Here is a 22,226-nt window from a genome sequence, read left to right on the forward strand (position 1 = left end):
ATATCACGTAGCATATAGTCATAATAAATAAGTATATATATTATAGGATATTCATAAATCAATATATCACGTGCATATATTATTAATTGAGATAATTATAATATCACAAAATAATTATAATATCACGTAGCATATATTCACAATATGAAAATTATATATAATTTAATTTCTTATTTTACATTAATATATTTTTTAATTTATTTTCAGGTTTTTTTTATGAAGATTGGAGTGTGAATGCGTTAATAAATAGGAAGTTAATTGAATGCAAAATATTTTATTAAATATGGGATAAAGTTGTGGAATCTTTCTTGCCAAATATTTTATTTATGGCAAAGATTGAGCCAATATTTTGATTTTAAATTTGATTTTATTAAGGATTTGAAAGATTTGTATGTAACGTATGAAGAGTTCATTTGGAAGGAAAAATATCAGTTGGGCAGATTTGAAATTTGGGCCATTATTACAATAAGTATATGGGCTGATTTGATACGTTGAAAAATTAGGCCCTTTAAGAAGGTGAAGACAATTGAGCGGGAAAAAACATAAGATTTCTTATTCTTTTAGTTATAGGGGGATGAGAATTACATAAAATTTTACAAATTTCATATAGACTATCATGTAAAATTACCTTTAAAGTGTAATAAAATGTAGGATCAATTGATAAAAACACCCTTTAATATTGCACTTTTTAAAATTTAATACCTTATCAATTTTTTTTTAAAAACTTAATACCTTAATGTGCACTACGTTTTCATTTTGGTACCTTAATTGGATTCAGGCAAAAAAATTGGAATATTCCGACCATTTTTTAAATTTTCCCCAAACTCCATATTTTATCCCCATTGTTCCCTTATGTTCAGCCTCTTCCCTTCCCTCTTATAAACTACAAGCCTCTTATAACTACATTCTATCCCCAATCTCTCACCATTTCAACTACAAGCCTATTCCTTTATATCTTCTTCTCCTTAAGGTAATAATGTTTCCTTCATTCTACTATTTTATTTTCTATCTATTTCGTTTCAATTTTAAATTTAATTTTTGGTAATTTTAAATGTTGGTGTTAATATATAATTAGGGTTCATAAATTTGGGAGAAAAGTGGTAGGTAGGCCAGGGTGTTTTTACTAAGGGCATTAGCAATAAACAAACCCAAGTGAGGTTTGTCTAATGCCACATCACTCAACACACAAACCTCTCTAACAACAAACCTCAATACAACAATAAACAAACCTCTTAAATATAGACAAACCTCATAAAAGTATACTACATGGGGTCCATTATCATTTACAACCAAAAACACAAGCATGTATACAAAATTGTAACCTTTTTCATCCATAAACCCATAAACCTTTGTTCAACAATAGGGAGGTTTGTCTATGAACCTCTCAAATAGTAGACAAACCTCTTTGACAAAACTCTATTGCTAATGCCCTAAGAGGAATGATTGTTGTGTGAGTTGTGTGTGTAAGAGTGTTTATAAAGCTAAGGATAAACTGGGTATTTCACCTAAGAGTGTTTATAAAGTCAAGGGTAAACTGGGTATTTTACCTTTTTTTTTTTAGCTTGAATCCATTAAGTTACCATGTAAACGAAATTTACATTAAGGTTTTTTATTTTTTAAAAAAAGTTGATAAGGTATTAAATTTTAAAAAGTGCAATATTAAAGGGTGTTTTAATGAATTGATCCCAAAATGTACTATAAAAGTTGGTAAAATATAACAAGTACGTACTCCGTATTATCAAGTAGACCAGAGAAACAGATTATTCACTTTAGTTTTGGATCAGATTTAATTAGTTCAGTTTTAATCGAGTTGACGTTAATTATTTTGGTTTTAATTCGATTTCGGTCAGTCGGGTCCATTATAATTAGCCACTTTAATCGGTTTGTGATATTTTAAATCTGGTACAGTTCGAATCGGTCCAATATCAGTTCATGTAAGTTTGGGGTCTTAGTTTTCTTGAGCTCAGGGTAAAAACATGTTTCAATATTCCCAGGGCCGTCCCGGTTGCTTTGAGGGCCCTGTGCGAAATCTTATAGAGGGGCTCCGCTATCATTTTTATTAAAAGAATAATTGAAAAAACGTATGTTAACTATTTTGAGTAATTTTTATATGGCTAGTTTATTTCTCAATTCTAGAAGCAATATAGTACATAAATAAATTTCTTTTCCATTCTTCAACCCGGGTTTGATGATAAAAGAAGAGATGCAACCCGAGTTCGATTCCCCATGACCTTATTTTTGTGAAAATTGAACAACACGTTGTTTAAAAATTTAACAAAAATAAACTTGAAGTGGGAATCGAACACAAGATCATTGGCAATATATGCCATTAATCTTACAACTGAGTCAAGCTAATTACTATGCTAAAAATACGCGCTAAATTAATTATTAACTAACGCGGATATTTCTTACGATTGGGGCCCCTTCAAGTTGGGGGCCCTGTGCGGCCGCACCGCTTGCATGGCCCCAGGGCCGACCCTGAATATTCCGTATACATTTTAATTTGGATGTAATAATTTAGTGTACCACTAATAAATAAAGAATCAATAAAAAAACTCATAAATTAGAGTACTTTTATGAGAAATAAGTATTTTAAAATCAGGTCAATGGTTAAGTTACTATCAGTTCAGATTAGACCTGCCAAACGGGTCAATTGGGTCGCGTTCGGGCCAGGTTAGTTCGGGATAGGGCAATTTCGGGTTTGCAAGCAATGGGTCTGGTTGGTCATTTCGTGTTCAGATTAACTATTATCAAGTTATTTATGGATAACAATCAGTGGGCAACAATATAATAAACATTCTGGTCGGGTTATATTGGCTCGGGTCAATTCGGTTCTGGTTATGCTCGGGTCTTGAGTTCGAGCGTCGGGTCGGGTCATTCGAGTGGGGTCAATTTTGTCAAGTCTAGTTCAGATTTGTTCAACTTTGGGTATCATTTGGTTATATTGAAGTCAGATAAATTTCTATTCGATTCGGATTGAATCGGATATCGAGTACTATTGGTGCTACTCATATCGATTATCGAGTGTTTGATCGATTACCAAATCAGATATTTTCAATCGATTTTTTGAGTTTATGTTTATTTTCCTAGGTCTATTGTTGAGTAGTACACACTAAATAATACGCCCTATGTCTCGATTATATATTTACCTTTGGTTTTGACGAAGGACGAAGGAACCATTTATCGATTGTAGTTAATGGATGACAAGTGGACTCTTGCTTAATTGAATGATCAAGTTACTCATAAAAAACCTTCCTAATATAGAAATGTAAACAAATGAATGAAATACTCTAAACAAAATAGGTAAACAAATGATTGAGACGAAGGGAATATAAATGAATAACAAATAAATGTTTTAGTGAGACTTTGGTTGAAACAATATAAGAGTAATAACAATAGAAGAACTTTATATAAAATTTCTCTTTTGCCATGTCACATTTCATTAATTCCAATGTTTAAGAACTTTTATCCACAATAGATGACATTTTTATAAAGTTCTTAAATGGAAAATAGTAAATAAGTAATTAGTATTCACAATTTTCAAAGTCATGTTTATTGGTCTCCAAATTCTCATGTATGAACAAACCAAGTTCTTATTTTAGAACTTAATTCTTAAAATTAAGAACCAACTTGTAGTTATACTAGATGAACTTTTTATTTTGGGTTCTTATTGTTAACCCCAAAAATAAGAACCACTCTTGCTATTACTCTAATTAGTGAGTCAAATTTCACTTTTATCGATAACTTAACAAGTAAAAGGACTAATTACTATAAATTACAATAAATAAAATCAACACAAAGACTTTAAAGAGACGCTCTCTTAATAAGAGACCATTCTTCTGTACTCTTATACTCCCTCCAAGTCGCTCATGTCTTCCCTCTTTCCTTTTTCACGATAGTCGGATTTTCTTCTCTCTTTCCTTTTTTGGAAATGTTTGCGTGGTCCAAATTCATTAGTATGTGGGGTAGAGTGTTTTGTGTGGTTCAAACTCATTTCCTTATTTCTTGTGCAAAATGGAAGGAGAAAGAAAAGAGCGACTAGGATGGAGTATGTGTTTATCGCGATCTTTTATTATTTTCATGTCCCAATTGACCCTTTCATTTCGTATTCATTTTCATAATAAATGTATCCATTTTATGTTTAAGTATGATTCATACTTGTTTTAATTATATATTACTTGTGATAACACTTGTTGAACAACACCTTAAACCTATTAGTTGCCATTTCGAACTATAAGCACAATGAGGTCTCGTTAATATTCTGTATGATGAGCTAGGGTTCCGCTTATGGGTTTCTCATAATTCTGATTAGGTTTAAGGCAGTTTCCTATATATACATTCTCTAACTTACCCTAGTAGTTATGCACTTCATAACTTTTGTATTCTAAATCCAAAATTTATAATCCTCACTCCTGAGTATTAATACTATATCTCTGCCTCCTGCCATTGGACGTACCTATCATATCTATAAGTAGCTATCACATCGATAGTGAACTGCGTGATTGCGTGAATCTGTTGTTTATTCCTTACGTTTTTCTTTTTAACTTTTTTACATTTGCTATAACAACACTTTTACTTTAAAATGCATTTGATATATAATCATGATATTTAGAGAACAAGTAAAAGATGAAAAATGTTATATTTGTTGTGACATAAAATGGTGTACTTGTCTCATAATCTTGATTGTTGATTATTTGCAGCCCATTACGAGTCAAGGAGTGTCCAAAGTTGTAGAATCCAATCATCCAAATTACAAGAAGTAGTTTGGGGATTTATTGGGTGGGAAGAATACACTCTTATAACCTCACAGCAGGAGGCACAAATGCTCTTCAAAATCGAGGATAAAGACGTTCCTCTTTCGTACTATACAGGAATTCTCGGTAATCACTTTTATCTACTAGCGAGCGAGAATTCTAGCTACGTGATATTGTAGGGTGACTCCCTTGTAGCAAAAAGACATTAGACCATCCACAACAATAAAAATATCTCTTCATAAACATGATATTTTTGCACTCATCACAACACAACAACAAAAATATTCTATGAAAAGATGATTTTTTTGTCACTCTCATTCATATATGGTGAGTTTGACGATGAGAGTTGTAAGTGTCGGTGAATATTTTATTCTTTTTTTATTTATTTTAATGTAATTTTGTTGTTGAGGGGAGGGTTAAAAGATCACCTTAAACTAATTGTTGTTGTGGGAAGTTTTTGGGAAAAAAATCATCTTATGATAAAGATGAAGTGGATCGTTGAGGACCCACAAAAAACAACAAAAAGTTTTTGTTGTTGTGGATGCTCTTATATATAGGGGTAACTGATAGGATAATACCGGTTGTCGTAAATACTAGAACTAAACTACCAAATTAACAATCTATAAGCCAAACTAAACTCTAGACTACCCTAATTGACAAAGTAATATAGTGCAAGTAAGGGTCGAACCCAAGAGAAGGATGTTGAACTAAGACTCGACTTTTAAACTATTGAACACTAATTAAGACTCTAACTACTAATTAAGACTCACTAATTGACTTTATAAACACACAATGATTATTAACAATGGCAAAAAATAGATGAACATAGGACAAAAGAGGAGTTGAGTTGATTTGTAACATGAATGTAAAAGAAAGTTGCAATCTTTTCTAACAAGGCAATATGACAAACACTTGGTATGCAAGAAAATTAAATATTAAAGAGAACTTGGTGTAACTTCTTCTTAGTAACCAACAATTAGCAAAGCTTGACCCTTTTTACTCTCTTAATAATTATCCACCCAATACTATCATCTCAAGATGGTTGATACATGTAAATTAAACCATCTACATACACCACTCCAGCTTAGACAACAAGTCATTAAACCATGAAAAGAGACTAAGCATGAGCATTAAGATTTAACCAAAAGATAAAGCTATGATTAATTTCTCATAAGATTAAACCATACAAATGAGACAAAGATATAAAGTTTCCTATTTGTTATATGAATCCTTTAAACCAATCAACAAACAACAAATTTGCTTCAAACAATCCTAGATAGATTAAACCATTTCTCTAGAATTTGCACTAATCAATTAAACAATATGCAAGGTTGATCAAACCACACATTCATTTACTTAACATAAGAAAGTAAGCACAAGGAAAGAGTATTAGATAAATTAAGAGAGATTAAAGGCCTTACAATATCAAAGGTGGACACTTTGAATGAAATTACACCAAGTAAGAAGAAGCTTAGCCAACCATAGTCATCTTACAACCCAATTTTTGTAGAAAAATTAAAATGAAAAGGGAAATGAGATGATTAAGTTCTAATTATTACAAGATTAAAAACGAAGCACAAGATATTTTAGATCTAAGATGGTAAGGAGCTTGTCTCTAAGATCTCATAATGTGGGTATTTATACCCTTAGCTCTTGGCTTTAGGTTAAGGCAAAATTGGGTCTTCAAATTAGAGAATCACGAGACTTGAAACAGTACAAAGCGCAGCCTGCACATTGCAGCCCGTTTTTGTGAGAGCCATATCTCCTTCGTTTCTTGGACAAATAAGGCGTGTGACCTACCGTTGGAAAGCTAAGATCACAATCTTTCACTTCCCATTGGCCTAGCATAGATACAAGGTCTAGAACTCGAGATATACTCGTTTGAAGTTGACCTTTGTGAAACCGAGTTGTCAATTCTTCATTTTGGCTATTGTTTGTGCATGTCAAGGCTTCAGTTCTTCCTTTTGCTTGCTTCTCTTGACTTTGCACTTATTCCTTTGGCTTACCCTTTGCTCTCCTTCTTCGCCTTGGTTGACCGTGGCTCGGGTTTGACTTCTAATTCGGTTTCTACATAATGGTTTCTTCATCTCAACTTATCATCATGAAACACTTGAACTACCCTTGAGATGCAAATGCCAAAAACAAGTTCAATTGACCCAAGTTACAACCAAAGTGAATTGGCCGGGAAATATAACGATTATCACTCAAAATCGGCTTCACAACACATTTATTCAACTAAAATTACCTAATTAAGCCGACATTATTTGACTCTATCACTAACACTGTTTACAAAATAGGAATCGGGTTTAACAGCATATGGTGTCTTATACCGTTTTGAGGAATGCCTGGTTTAACAATCTATGTTGGGTTACATGAGCTTGGGTCGTTGCCTAAAGCGGGAGAGCGTGTGTTTGTCTCTGCAGCGTCCGGGGCGGTGGGCAGTTGGTTGGACAATTTGCGAAGTTGAGTGGTTGCTATGTGGTTGGAAGTGCGGGTAGCAAAATGAAGGTACATACGAAACTTTCTCATCTTTGTATAAGCGCAAATTCTTATTTGAGACGGGTTATTTCTCGTCTGAAATAAGACGGACAAAATATAGCCATTTTACGATAAAATGTTATTATTTTCTGATAAAATGTTACCATTCTTTTCAGGGTAAAAAGTGACAACTTTAGTTATAACCTATTGTTATTAAATGGTTACATTCTATTAAAAAAATGGTGATATTTGGTCCGTCTTATTTCAGACCGTGTGAGACAAGACTTATTGATAAATATATGTGAACTAATGGCCCACATGAGTTAAAAATTCAGACCAACCACAGATTTTTAAAATAGCGTGCTTTTATAGTCTAGAAATACTGTGACAACGTTAGTGTGGCTTGAACCTGTATAAATACAGTAGTTGTTAACTTTTTGTGAGTCGATTGGTTAATGGTCATGCATGTAATTTGCTAATTAAAATTGTTCTCTTGGTTCTCGTTTCGGGTCATAATTGGACAATAGGTTGATCTATTGAAAAACAAATTTGGATTTGATGAGGCTTTCAACTACAAAGAACAAGAAGACTTGGATGCAACCCTAAGAAGGTCGGATTCTCTTTATTATCTCTAAGAGTGATTATTAATTTTAGGGTTATTTCATAACAATAATCCATCCTATTAGTGGTCTGCAATAATCACTCCATCTTATCAATAATACTAACTAAATCCAATCTAAGCATCATATCTTCTAATAACGAACCAACTGATATGTTTTGAAGTTTATGTTGGAATATTTGATAGTTTTTGGACAATCTAGTTGGTATATGTGAAGTTTATGGGTAATATTTTCAAGTGATGAATCAAGAACTTGATTTATTTGATACACATAAACATCACAAAATATCAGATGATTCGTTATTAGCTAGAATGTATGGTGTTTAGGTTGGATTTAATTGGGATTATTGATAGGATGATGTGATTATTGCAGACCATCAATAGGATGGATTATTGTTATGAAATAATTCTTAATTTTATTGGTTCAAAATTTGAAAAAATAATTATGTGTAAATTATGCTTCATTTTGTCTTGTTAGAATAAAAGCTTTTTTGTTGTATGTATGTGAACTAGCGCAGTTAATATTGTCACTGACTCGTTAATATCTAAAATGCCTTTTTAGTTCGCTCTCTTTAGAGATGACATCTATACTATATAATTAAAAGGCTAGGCAAAAGCAATTAATTTTATTCCACATGTCACTAGCAATTAATTTAATTCCACATAGGATTAGGAATCAATTTACTTTCTATACATTTAAATTATTTATTTAATCTATAAATAATATAAAAAGACAATCCAAAACCACCAAACTACACAAATTCACTTTTGACACAATTCTAGCAAGTCACTTCATCACCATAATTTAGAAAAGAAAAAACAAAAAATTAAAAAATTTACAAACATTAAATGTGTACTTTTAAATAGCATGATAAAGAATAAAGTTCGATCTTTTAATTTTTTTAAAAATTAAACAGTTAACAAATCAAAATACATACTAAATTTAAAATTCCAGTGTTTATTATTATAATATGTTGAATTACAAATAAAAATCACATCACTCTAATTTTTAACGTTCATAAATGCAATTTTTTTGTTATAAACTTCTTCAATTTCATTAAATTATTATATACATCTATATATACAATATAATTTAAAGACTAACTTGAGCATTTTTTTGGCATCACATGCCAAGATAGGCTACTCATAAAGTATTTATCTAAAAAATAAAAACATATTATTATATCTCACAAGTTATCTACAAAAATATTAAAGGGGAAGATTAACAGACGAAGTTAATAGCTTCTAATACACTTTTAACCTTTCTTCTCTCAATAATAATTTTTAGAATTTATCCAATATCTTATTTTCGACATTAAAGTTCTTATGAATATTATAAATAACTAATTTATTCCTTAATCATAAGTGGAAAAATATATTGTGTAAATAGTACACATATAAAATATAATTAAAAGGCTAACTTAGTGATTTTTAATCGCCACGTGCCAAGATAAATTATTTACAAAATATCTAGCTAAAAAATAAAAAATAAAAATTTATTATTATATTTTACAAGTCATCTAAAAAATATTAAAGGGGATATTAAAGGGGGGAAGTTAATTGGTGAATTTAATAGGTTCTAGCATACTTTTGACCTTTTTTTCTCTCAATAGTAATATTTAGAATTTATCCCCGTAAATTGTAACTTTTAATATTCCAATATTTTATCTTCAACATTAAAGCTATTAAGGAATTCCAAAAGAAACTAATTTACTCCTTAATCATAAGTGAAAAAAATTATGTATAAATAGTGTTAAATGGTAATAATATTCACATATACAAAAGTGGTCACTAATTTTATTTTCTAATACTCCTATTTATTTGATTTCGTTGCAAATTTTCATCTTTGGTAGTTTATTAGTGTAGATTTTTTTTTTTACGGATATTTCAGAAAAATGATTTAAAAAGGTTATTGACTTAAATATAAATTATTTGGCAGGTGAATTAGTAATGGAGGAACTACACAAATTTAGAACGAGAAGGGGTTTTTAATCCTGAGCAAGATGGAAGATAATATTGGTAAATAATAGTTTTTTTCGGTACATAATGATTTCTATTAAACCTTTTTCCTCATATGAATATGATTTTTTTGAATTGTACACAATATTTTTAAAAATTGAATCTCTATTAATTTCGTTTATGATTTCATTTTCAAATGACATTTGGAAAGCAAAATCATGTTCAATGATCGTGGTATAAATAACAAACGGAACTACATATAAGACTTGACTTTTGATACTAATAATATAATTGATTAATCGTGCATATCAACCATTTTTTACGCTAACTTTATTTTTGGCTATAAATTCATATAATTGTTTATGTAATAGCGACTATGATTACATTTACCTATAGTGTTTTTTTGTTTGTATAATGATTTGTCAAGATATTTAGTTGTACATTTATGTTTAGTTTATGTTTTAGCGACAAATGTTAGTTTATTCAATATAACTAAAACTTCCGACAATTGATACTATGGAAAAAATTATTTTCATAAAAAATGTGTAAATCAAGTACAAATTATATATGAGCATAAATTTACTTTGAAGATTGGACTAATCAACTGAAGTATAACCTCGATATAATAAATAAATTTGGTAATATAAATAATAGCTCTATACCTAATAATATATAATTATTTTGCATCGTTATTATTGTCAATATATATTTATATAATTCTTAAGTAGGAAAATGGCTAGATAAATAAAAAAAACTCATTTTTTCTTTCGCTAAGTCACTCACAAAATTGGTCCAAGTCTATAAAGTGCACTTCATGGTAATTTATTAATTAGTGCACCTCATGGTAATTTATTAATTAGTACATCTATTTAAAATTAGTTAATCTTACAATTATCATTCTTATTCGAATGAATTTGTTTATTCTCTAATATATCTGATGGGGCATATTCTGCACCGCTGACCAAAGTCAACATATTGAGCAAGGTCAAGGATATCCACAGCAAAGTCAACGACTTAGACAGTCTAGCCGATGCAACCCATCGGCCTGTCACCTGGGGTCTCGGCTGGCAACCACCACCGGGACACATATCCACGTACTCATATCCAAGACCCTCGGCCGGCCTGCCATAGGTCCATCGGCCGAGGGTAAAACGGTCTTTCCACCTGCTAGCCACTTGGCCACTTGGCCACTACGTGACAAAAGGTGAAAGCCTATAAATACTCCTCAACCTTCATTGAGGAAAGGATCCATAAATGAACCTAAGAATCACTATTCATCTGGTAATATCTTCCTTATCTCTCTACAATACATTCTTAGCCAAGTAACAACAACTTATCCCTCTAAGTTTACTGACTTGAGCGTCGGAGTGAGTACGCTTGGCACAAAGCCAAGCCCTCGCCTCGTTCGGTGTTGCGGAGAGGCCGGGAGGAACGATAGGGACGAGGAATCCAACTCAAGACATCATTCTACAAGCCACGGGTGGTAACAATACTCGCTCTGGAATTACACCCGGAACAATTGGCGCTGTCTGTGGGAAAAGACACTAGAAGCTAGTCACATTCATTCCCAAACAAAAATACACACAAAAAACCCACTCTAAAAAGCCAAGAAGATGTCGAAACAACAAGAGGCATTCGTGACTGACGAAACCGAATTCTACCAAGATGATACCGTCCACAAATCTGGAGTTGTGCAACCCTCCGCCGGTCAAGTGATTCAACCGGAGTACGGGATGCCAATAATACCAGACACTCCGCTGCCTGCCGACCAGGTCACCATCATGGGGCATATGGTTGACGCAGCAAAACTGAAGATGCTCCTGGACCTACTTGGGAGTACGTCTGCTCACACTGTCACGCCGACAAGAGCGGCGGAAACCGTCCAGGAGGCCAGGGCCCAAAACGTGACCCCAAGAAACTTGAACGGAGCATTAGGAGAAGGCTGACCTGTCAAGACACCGGGGAGCCCAAAGTGGTCGTGGTAGACCTAAGTCCTTCTCGCACTCGTGAGAAGACTGCGTCGCCGCCCGGCACGAACGAGGCACACCCCGAGGAGCGAAAGAAGCCCAACTCGTCGAGTTGGAGAAGAAGCCCGATTCACCGAGTCGGAGGAGAAGTCCTTCTCGCTACGAGGAGAGAAGCCGGACTAGGAATGCGAGGAGCCGATCGCCGCGTGTCGTCCGACATGTGGTCGACACGCCCCCTCGGCGCCTACGTCCTAGATACCCCGGTGCCGACTAAGCTGAAGTTACCACCTATAGCATACAAAGGGGAAGGTGACCCGACCGACCACGTCGAGGCTTACGAGTCTCACATGTCGGTATGGGAACAACCTGATGAGGTTTGGTGCCGAATCTTCCCAACGACACTTTGCATGGGATGGCACGAGTTGGTACAAGGGGCTACCCGACGGGTCGGTATCTTTGTTACGCCGACCTAAAGGACGCGTTCCTAGCCCAGTATTCCTGCAACAAGAGGAGGGCCGTGGAGACATCGGACCTCCTGACTATCAGACAGGAGGGAGGCGAGTCTCTCCGAAGTTATGTGAAGAGGTTCGACGCCAAGGTTCAGCAAATTCGTGAGCTGAACAGCGAACTGGCAGCCTTCGCGCTGATGAAAGGCCTCCCAAGGGGAGACCTAAAAAACGAGCTCATCAAATGCGGCGGCGACCTTCGACGCCGCCGGACAATTGGGCGATCGAGCCATTAAAGTGGAGGACTATCACAAAACCTGGGTAGGCCCTAGCGAGGCCAAACCCTCGAAAAAAGAGCGCCGGGAGGACAACCCGGATGAAGGACGCCGTGGCAATGATCGGTCACGGTGCGGTGAAAGACGCCGTGACAATAACAGTCACGGTCGATAAATCTGGCGAGGAAACGGGACTCGACGGGCGCGGGTGGAGTTCGGGATCGTACGCGGGCGGTATAATGATAAAACCCCCCTCGTCGTATCGGCCGCCGAGGTCTTCGCCCTGAGCAAGCACGAAGGCCAGAAGTGGGAAAGGCCCCTCAAGCCGAAGGGAGACGGTAACACGAGCCAGTACTGTGAGTACCACGGCCACACCGGTCACCTTACTGACAACTGCCGGCATCTGAAGAATGCCATTGAAGAACTGATCCGGAAGGGGAGCCTCGGCAAGTACGTTGCCAAAGGCCAAAAGACTGACGCCAGCAGTTCAGATAAGAAATCCGTCTTCGAACGGATAGGAGTGATCCATGTTGTCATCGGGGGCAACGAGAACGGAGGGTCCGCTCATGGGCACAAACGGCACCTGAACGAGCTATATCGGGCCATCAACTTTGTGCCCAACACAAATGATCCCCGCTTCCAACATCCCCGACATGACTATTGGAAGGAAGGACTACGAAGGAGTCATCGCTCCTCACAGCGACCCGCTTGTAGTCAATTTGGACATATCCAACCACCTGGTCAAGAGGTGCCTGATTGACACAGGCGCCTACACGAACATCATGTTCAGGGAGTGCTTCCTCAGCCTCGGTCTGAAAGTCAAGGACTTAAGCCCCTGCACCAATCCACTGTACAGCTTCTCTGGGGCCGGCCTGGTACCACTCAATCAATCAGACTACCGATGAGGTTCGGCGAAGGGAACGCGGCTAAGAATGTCCTAGCTGAGTTCGTGGTCATTGACGGTTCGTCCGCCTACAACGTTCTTATAGGCCGAGTCACTCTGAGCGAGGCCGATGCAGTGATATCCATCCGGGCCCTAACACTGATGTATGTCTCGGACCGGGGGGAAGCGCATAAGCTCGTCTCCAAGGACGAGAAGGACGAGGTGGTCAACGTCCAGATAGCTGCCAGAGGATGCAACATGCAATCCGTCAAAGTGGCAAAGAAGTCGGAGAAAGGAAAAAGTCCATCCTTACAAGAGGAGGGCGACCTCATGGATGCAACTAGCGGCTGACTGGGAAGGTGTGCCTTTGATGAGTCATTAGGACGCTGGTGATCTCGGGAAAACTTTGTATAGCGGCGGAGGTGTCCAAGATAGTCAGGGGCACCCCAACGCATGTTTATACCTAATGAAAAATTGTCCAAGTCTTCCATCAAAGTGTCCATTTTTCCCCATGAGTCATTAACGGAAGAAGGCGCCGCTCACACTTTGTCACACCGACAAGAGCGGTAGCCTCCATAAAGAAGCGAGCTCCGTCGCAGTCACCCCAAGTAGTAGACGCCACGGCAGTCACCCCAAGAGGTTTGACGCCGTCGCAGTCACTCCAAGTGGTAGACGCCACGGCCGTCATCAAGAAATAGGCGCCAGCTCACACTGTCACACCGACAAGAGCGGTAGCCTCCATAAAGAAGCAGGCTCCGTCGCAGTCACCCCAAGTAGTAGATGCCACGACAGTCACCCCAAGAGGTTTGACGCCGTCGCAGTCACTCCAAGTGGTAGACGCCACGGCCGTCATCAAGAAATAGGCGCCAGCTCACACTGTCACACCGACAAGAGCGGTAGTCTCCATAAAGAAGCGGGCACCGTCGCAGTCACCCCAAGTAGTAGACGCCACGGCGAGCCCCCCAAGAGGTTTGACGCCGTCGCAGTCACTCCAAGTGGTAGACGCCACGGCCGTCATCAAGAAATAGGCGCCACTCACACTCACACCGACAAGAGCGGTAGTCTCCATAAAGAAGAGCTCCGTCGCGGTCACCCCAAGTAGTAGACGCCACGGCAGTCACCCCAAGAGGTTTGACGCCGTCGCAGTCACTCCAAGTGGTAGACGCCACGGCCGTCATCAAGAAATAAGACGCCAGCTCACACTGTCACATCGACAAGAGCGGCCGTCATTATCAATAAGCGGACGCTGGCTCACACTGTCACACCGACAAGAGCGGCAATCACCCCCAGGAAGCAGACGCCGCGGCAGTTACGGCCAGCCCAGTTGATACTCGTAGAAACGATCAAAACGCCTTAAAAGCGTTTAAACACAGTTGGGATGCGGACTCTAGACTGCCTCGGCCAGGCCGAGGCGGAAACAAAAAGGCAACTCAGACGAAGAAGAAAAAGACCTCGGCCAAGCCAGAGGCAAAGTGAAGACGCTAAGTACAGTTGATACGCTCAACTATTAGCGCAAGGAAACTCAAAGTGAGGTAAAGACCTCGGCCAAGCCGAAGACAAAAGAAACGAACTCTTATTAAAAATGATAAGTTACAAGTGAGGAGAATACAGACGACGGCCGTCCCTATAGGGATAAGCCTAAACACAACCTACCAAGAGTTTTACTAACAAAACAAGGAAAAGAAAAACAAAAGATTACAGGTATCATTTGAAGCGCTAAAAATGGCAGGGAGGGAAGGCTTAATAATTAGCCCCCGAACAGCTGAAGCTATCCGAGACGCCGGATGATCCTGGTGACGACCGCCCGTCTCCCTATGCCTGTTGCTGCTTGCCATCAGCAGCGGTAGCAGCATCTTCTTCGATGGGCAACCCAGCGGCGTTCTTAGCAGCCTCAGCTTCAGCAACCTCAGCCTTAGCCTCGGCAGTCTCAGCCGCCCTTGCCCTCTCGGCTTCTTCCTTGGCCGCCTTAGCCTTCTCAGCAAGGGCTGCACTCTCCGCGGCCGCCTCTTTCTCTATCTTCACCCTCACCGCCTCCTTGGCCTTCTCCTCCACGGCTTTCTCTTTAGCTTCGAGCTTATCGTCAAACAACTCGTCAAATTTGCCCCACGGAAAGGAACCAGCAAGAGGGAAGAGCTCCTCGATCACTTCCCTGGCAGCTTCTTCGGCCAGATCCCGGAATTCGGTGCACATGTTAGGGAGCATGACGGTTTGGAGCATCTCAATGTCCTCCTCCTTTTGTCTAATAATGGCCTCCTTGCTCCGAATCACCTTCCCCTGGATCTGAAATTTGCCCCTAAATTCATTCCTCTGCTGGAGATAAAGGTCGGCGTGCCTCTGAACAAGGTCACACTTCTCCAGCAGCGTTGCAACTTCGGCCGCAGCAGCCTCGGCCTTGCCTTTCTCAGCAAGGACCTCCTTTTCAGCGTCCTCCCTAAGTTTTCTCTCAGCCAAGAGCGCTCTCTCAGCATCCCCCCTAAGCCTCTGCTCATTGAGGAGATCCAGCCTCGCCTTCGCGGCCACCTTCTTAGTGGCATTAAGCTCAAGAGCGGACTGAGCCACGGCCTTCTCCTGCTCTATAATACGAGCACCGGTCAGCTCGTTCCATCTCGCCAGCTCCTCGATCAACCTCGCGCTTTCCGCTGCAAGCTGGGAGGGGGAAGCCTTCTGGGATGAAGGGTCAGTGGTGACGTTTCGATCACCAGCTTGCAGCCGGGAGGGGGAAGCCTTCTGGGATGAAGAGTCAGTGGTGACGTTTCGATCACCAGCTTGCAGCCGGGAGGGGGAAGCCTTCTGGGATGAAGAGTCGGTGGTGACGTTATGATCACCAGCCTGCGCGGGTTTCTCCTCCACTTGCTGCTCATTAAGAGCGACGGCCGGCAGCGGCTGATCTGCAAAATTTAACGAAAGCATCAGTGTCAACATGCGTGGACATGCCAGAGAGCCCGTCATCAGCAGCGCCTAATGAACCGGCTAAATCTGAGCCACAGAATAGATCAGTACCATGCTTGGCCTTCTTGGCCGGAGAACGCGTTTCCTCGCCAGCAGCAGAAGCAACAACAGCGGTAGGGGCTGTCCCCTTTCTCTTACGGACAAGGGGAGACCCCTCCTCATCAGAGTCCTCCCCATTGGTGATATCAACGATCTCCACCGTTGCCTTCTGAACAGGGGGAATGGGAGGTGGAACTGAGGTCGACGCCATCGCCGCCGAAGACTTTGTTTTTCGCGTGTGGCGCGGCACGTTGCTAACAACCTACGCCTGGGCCTCCACCACATTCAAGCTCTTCAGCTGCTGATCCATGAGATCATTCGGCGACGTCCTGCGGTCATGGGTTAGAGCCTTGGGATGCAAGTTAGCAACAGTTTTATCTTTGTGCGGCCCCATTCTCCGGAGGATATCCTCGAGCAGTCCGGTCCAAAAAGTGGTCTGAAAGGAAACAAAGCAAGAGTTAAGTAGAAGAAATAAATCGAAGTTCGAGAAACAGAAACATTGAGAGCGGTGATGGGCCTCACACCGACCCCACTCACCCTGTGCTAGGGCCGGTATGAGACCGACATGGCAGAGCGGCTCATCCTGGAGGATGATCTGCGTTGGGGAAATCCATCTTTTCGGCACCCCACTCTTGTCCGCCTCAAAGAGCCTCATCGCCAGCTTCTCATCCTCCTTAAGAGGGACCTTGCCGAATCCATCTTGAGCTTTTTCCGGTGACCCATCCGTCGTGCTCCGCCTTAGTCTCACACCGCAAATTAACTTGGTGCTGAAAGGAGCGGGGCAGCGGATAGTCATCCGGCACCTTAACATACACCCACCGATCTTTCCAGTCCTTGCAAGAAGTAAGTTTGTCAACAGAGACATAACCTTGCTCCGTTTGCACACTATACCATCCGACGCGGCCAGAGATTGATGGCCGGAGATGATGAAGCCGGCGGAATAAATTCACCGTTGGGGCCTCTCCCTTGAAGAGACAAAGCCAGACAAAGCCGACTATGGTCCTAATAGCCAACGGATGCAGTTGGGCAACAACAACGTTCATGGCCCTAATGATGGCCATAACGTACTCATTCAGCGGGAACCGGAGCCCGTACTCCAAGTGCCGCATGTATACGCCGGTGTAGCCCGGTGGAGGGCAACAGACGGCCTGATCCTCCTCAGGGATAACAATTTTGTATCCCCTGCCAAAGGAAAAATGGCCCTCGAAAAATTTCTCGCCGGAACAGCTGGCGAACTTATGGGTCCAAGCACGGTCAAGGCGGACCTTACAGGCGTCGCCGTGATCCATAACGTACCGCCTCCCCTCATTAGGACGAGCCCTTTCAGCACCATCACCAAAATCGTCTGCGTCATCATCAACATCATCGTCATCCTCCCATTCCTCCAAAATTTGAGGATCAACTTCGGGAGAGGGAGACCTAGGACCCCCAAACCTTATCGGGATGGCATCTACTATCCCCTCCCCATCAAGACGCGACGGGGAACCCCCCGGCGCAGAAGCGTTAGTCCCAGCGTCAGCAGAAGACATGATAGCAGTGATTATTTAACAAAAATAAGAAGTGAGGAAATTTGCTTGTTTACCTTGAAGAAAAACACTCGCCGGAGTAACAACTCTGAAAATTAGAAGACAAAGAAACCCTTGAAAGTTTAGAGAGAAGAAAATTTTGGAGTGTGAATTTGGTGGCCAATTTCACGGAATAACTGTCATATTTATAGGGAAAAGCCCATGAAGAAGGACCAATCAGAGAACAGCCCATGAAGCGCCAAAAATCAAACAAACACGTGTCAGACATGCAACCATGGAAAGTCAATCGTCGCAACAGTCAAACGTCAATCAATGCAACAGTGACCAAGCGTCTTCAACACGCCCCTTCATATCTCTGCCTATTCATCTTCCTCAACAAATTCCTAGGTATCTGCTCTCCGCCGGCCACGTGATCAACCATGCTAGGGAGCACCGGCCTGGGGGCAATCAAAAACAACCGACACTCTCAACCCTGGTCTCGGCCAGCGTCACTTTCTCTTCCACATCGGATGCCCTTTACACATCCATGCGGAGGGGGGATATATATGGTACGGCCTAATAAGAACCAGGCCGAGATAGAAGAAGCCGATACAGAAAAAGTTTCAGAAATTACTTCCGCAGAATATACGCTCGGCATACATCGGAGCCCATACCACGGCATAGACTACGCTGGGGGCAAATTGATGGGGCATATTCTGCACCGCTGACCAAAGTCAACATATTGAGCAAGGTCAAGGATATCCACAGCAAAGTCAACGACTTAGACAGTCTAGCCGATGCAACCCATCGGCTGTCACACTGGGTCTCGGCACGCAACCACCACCCGGTCGGGACACATATCCACGTACTCATATCCAAGACCCTCGGCCGGCCTGCCATAGGTCCATCGGCCGAGAGTAGAACGGTCTTTCCACCTGCTAGCCACTTGGCCACTTGGCCACTACGTGACAAAAGGTGAAAGCCTATAAATACTCCTCAACCTTCATTGAGGAAAGGATCCATAAATGAACCTAAGAATCACTATTCATCTGGTAATATCTTCCTTATCTCTCTACAATACATTCTTAGCCAAATAACAACAACTTATCCCTCTAAGTTTACTGACTTGAGCGTCGGAGTGAGTACGCTTGGCACAAAGCCAAGCCCTCAGTTCGTTCAGTGTTGCAGGAGAGGCCGGGAGGAACGATAGGGACGAGGAATCCAACTCAAGACATCATTCTACAAGCCACGGGTGGTAACAATACTCGCTCTGGAATTACACCAGGAACAATATCTAATTTATATAGAGAAATACGGTCTCATCAATAAATGATAGGCTTAAAATATAATTTTCCAATATGATATATGGACTATACAATTCCTAAAACGTTGGGTATAAAAAGGTTATAAGTTCTACAAAGTACAACCGCATACGACTAAATTTTGAATATTACCTACAAAGCCGTCATTATTAGATTAACACTAATTTTTCTGTAATATTGGAAAATATCTATATTAGTTATAAAGAAAAATAATTGATAAATACAGACGTGAGAAATCTAATTCTAACCCGTGCATTGCACGGGTATAAAAACTAGTTTTAAATTAAAAACGGAGTAATTCGATATTGGATTAATTATAATCATAATGGTATTAATTTTTTTTTTTTTTTTGTCAGAGTGAAAAAGATCGCTTAGGCCATAGACGTAACTATAGCATCAGCCATCCTTATAATATTACATTCAACAGTAGCTAAGAGAAAAAGAAAATTTAACGATACATCTAATAAAACTAAAACCGTCTCATGACAAAAGAGACGATCGGTGCAAAGCTGGTAAGATGAGGTAGGAAGGCCACGAATAACTTCGGCCAAATCATCAGCAATACTGTCAACTTCCATAAGCCAACGAGACGAGCCAGGTGCACTTACGCCACAAGAACGTAGAAAGAAAGGAGGAAGAACAAGTTGAAGCAGCTTGTCTTCAGTGGGGAAGAATCCCCTACACCGTGGTGAGCGACTCAAACAGTCCAAAGACCAACAACCCAAGGAAGCAAGTAAAGTGATAAAAAAGACCAAGAAGGTCCCCCCGGCCAACCATACACCAATTACTACCAAAGACACCATAGAAAGGCCATTAGTCCATAGAACATAACTAAGCCTATTAGAGAGTCTCCCATAAAGGAAGATTATTTGTAAAAACATGACGAAAATAAAGCTAAACAACGACATTAAATTTGGAGGAGACCACCGCAACAGACACACCCAAAACCACAAGCTACCCCATATCGACACAACCAAACCCGCCATCTTCATACTGATTAACACAGATGACCAATTTAAGTTCAAGAAGAACAGAGAAGGGATGGGAGCCGCCTTCCAACAAAACTATAACCAGAAAAGTAGAAAACAACAGCTGCAAAAAATGCACCCAACAACAAATTGAACCGAAAAAGACCAACTGTCAAAGCCCAAACCAAACCCAAACAAACCAACACCCTACAAAGTCGACCAAGACCAAGAAAAAGGATAATCAGACATAGGAAAAGACACACGCAAAGGGATGCAAGACCGAAAATGACACCCGTATCACCAAACGACACCTCCCAGGACCACCGTCACACATGCAACCCAACCAGGCTAAAAGACGACACATATAGACAAAAGTGATAAAGTAAAAAGGACCGATTGATATATATTTGATTTTCTAGGTATTTCCCCGAGGGCATTGATATATATTTCGAGAATGTTGGTGGGAAAATGCTTGATGCTATTTTGCCAAATATGAGACTCCATGGCCGCATTCTAGCGTGTGGGATGATCTCACAATATAATCTCGTTGAAACGGAGGGTATTCACAATCTATTTCACGTTGTTTCAAAACGCATTATGGAAGGATTTCTTGTTTCCGATTACTATCCTCATCGTTACCAAAAGTTCTTGGACATGTTCTTACCACTTATCAAGGAAGCAAAGATTTCATATTTGGAAGACATTGCCGAAGGCTTAGAAAATACACCACCTGCTTTGATTGGTCTTTTCTATGGCAAAAATGTTGGAAAGCAGCTTGTCCAAGTTGCTCGAGAGTAACCTCTTGATGCATGTAAATATTCGTTAGAACATTTCTGTAGTCTTTAATTTTATTTGTTCAAATTATTGCAAAGCAAAAATAAGTGTCTTCGAACATCATGTGAAAAATTTCGATATTTGGATTCTTGTTCTCTTTATGTAAAAAAGTATTTGAGGTGAGGGTATAAGACTTTTTTAATACTTAGATCGTATTTTTTTTTCACATATACATGACTTTTTTAATACTTCATGATTTAAGCAACGAAAAAAACAGGGAAATGAAGTGGTATGGTTTCACTAATTCCTTTTTTTTATATATATAATCTTTAAATCTTGTTATTGAAAATATTAAAAAAAATATATAACAAGTATATATAGACTTGAGCTAAACTCATGTTTAAATTTAAGCTCGCAAACTTCATCGACGCTTAATCCGCTATTTTACATTTACTCTCACGTCAATTTTTTTTTTAATTACACCCAAATTAATAGCTCAGGTTATAAATTGCACCCAACCCCATTTTCCGGCGAAAAAAAATATGAAATGACAAATTTGCCCCCGAGTCTATTAGTCTGATTTTGTGACTTTGAGTTACTTCCCCTATTTCCTCTTCTCAACCTAATTTCTCCCTAAGTTTTCCTCAATTTTCCCCAAATATTTCCCTCAATATCCGTCATAATAATCAAGCAATTGAAGAAGATGAAGAACCAGATGAAAACCTAATTAAACTATTCACTAAAGAACAATTAATCATGATGGTTCGGGAAGCACGCAATGAAGTTAGCGGTAGATACAACTAATCACTGAAGAAAAATTAATCAACGGCTATGTATTTGCCTACTGTATTTGTGTATCTAACATTTGGATGTTGTACGCAAGTTAGCAGATATGGATAAAACTCTTTATTCATGGATTAAAATGCTGCGGTTGGGGCTGTGAGTGGGAGTAGTGGGACATAGCCTGGTTTGTTGACGCTGGTTGGGGAATTTCAGACGGAGTAGAGAAGAGAATGAAAGAGATGGAAAAGAGGGGAAACAAGTCAAACAAAGTATTTAATAAAAGAACAAGGGTAAAATTGTCATAAATTTAATATTTTAAACAAAAAAATTGAATTTTGATGGAAAATTGGCCTGAAAATGGTATTGGGTGCAAAATGTAACCTGAGCAAATAATTTGGGTGTAATTTAAAAAAAAAAATTGACGTGAGAGTAAATGTAAAAAAGTGGATTATGCGTGGGTGTAATTGATAATTCTCTCTAATAAATATAATTTTTCAAATTTAGG

At 39.6% G+C, this 22,226-nt stretch overlaps 1 pseudogene; it reads left to right on the top strand.

The window, feature by feature from the left end:
* Nucleotides 1-21,146, top strand: part of LOC141606179 (2-alkenal reductase (NADP(+)-dependent)-like) — a 39,366-nt pseudogene extending 18,220 nt beyond the window's left edge.
* The last annotated feature ends 1,080 nt before the right edge of the window (nucleotides 21,147-22,226 follow it).

Source organism: Silene latifolia, chromosome 10 (assembly GCF_048544455.1).
Source record: "Silene latifolia isolate original U9 population chromosome 10, ASM4854445v1, whole genome shotgun sequence".
Classification (NCBI taxonomy): Eukaryota; Viridiplantae; Streptophyta; class Magnoliopsida; order Caryophyllales; family Caryophyllaceae; genus Silene; species Silene latifolia.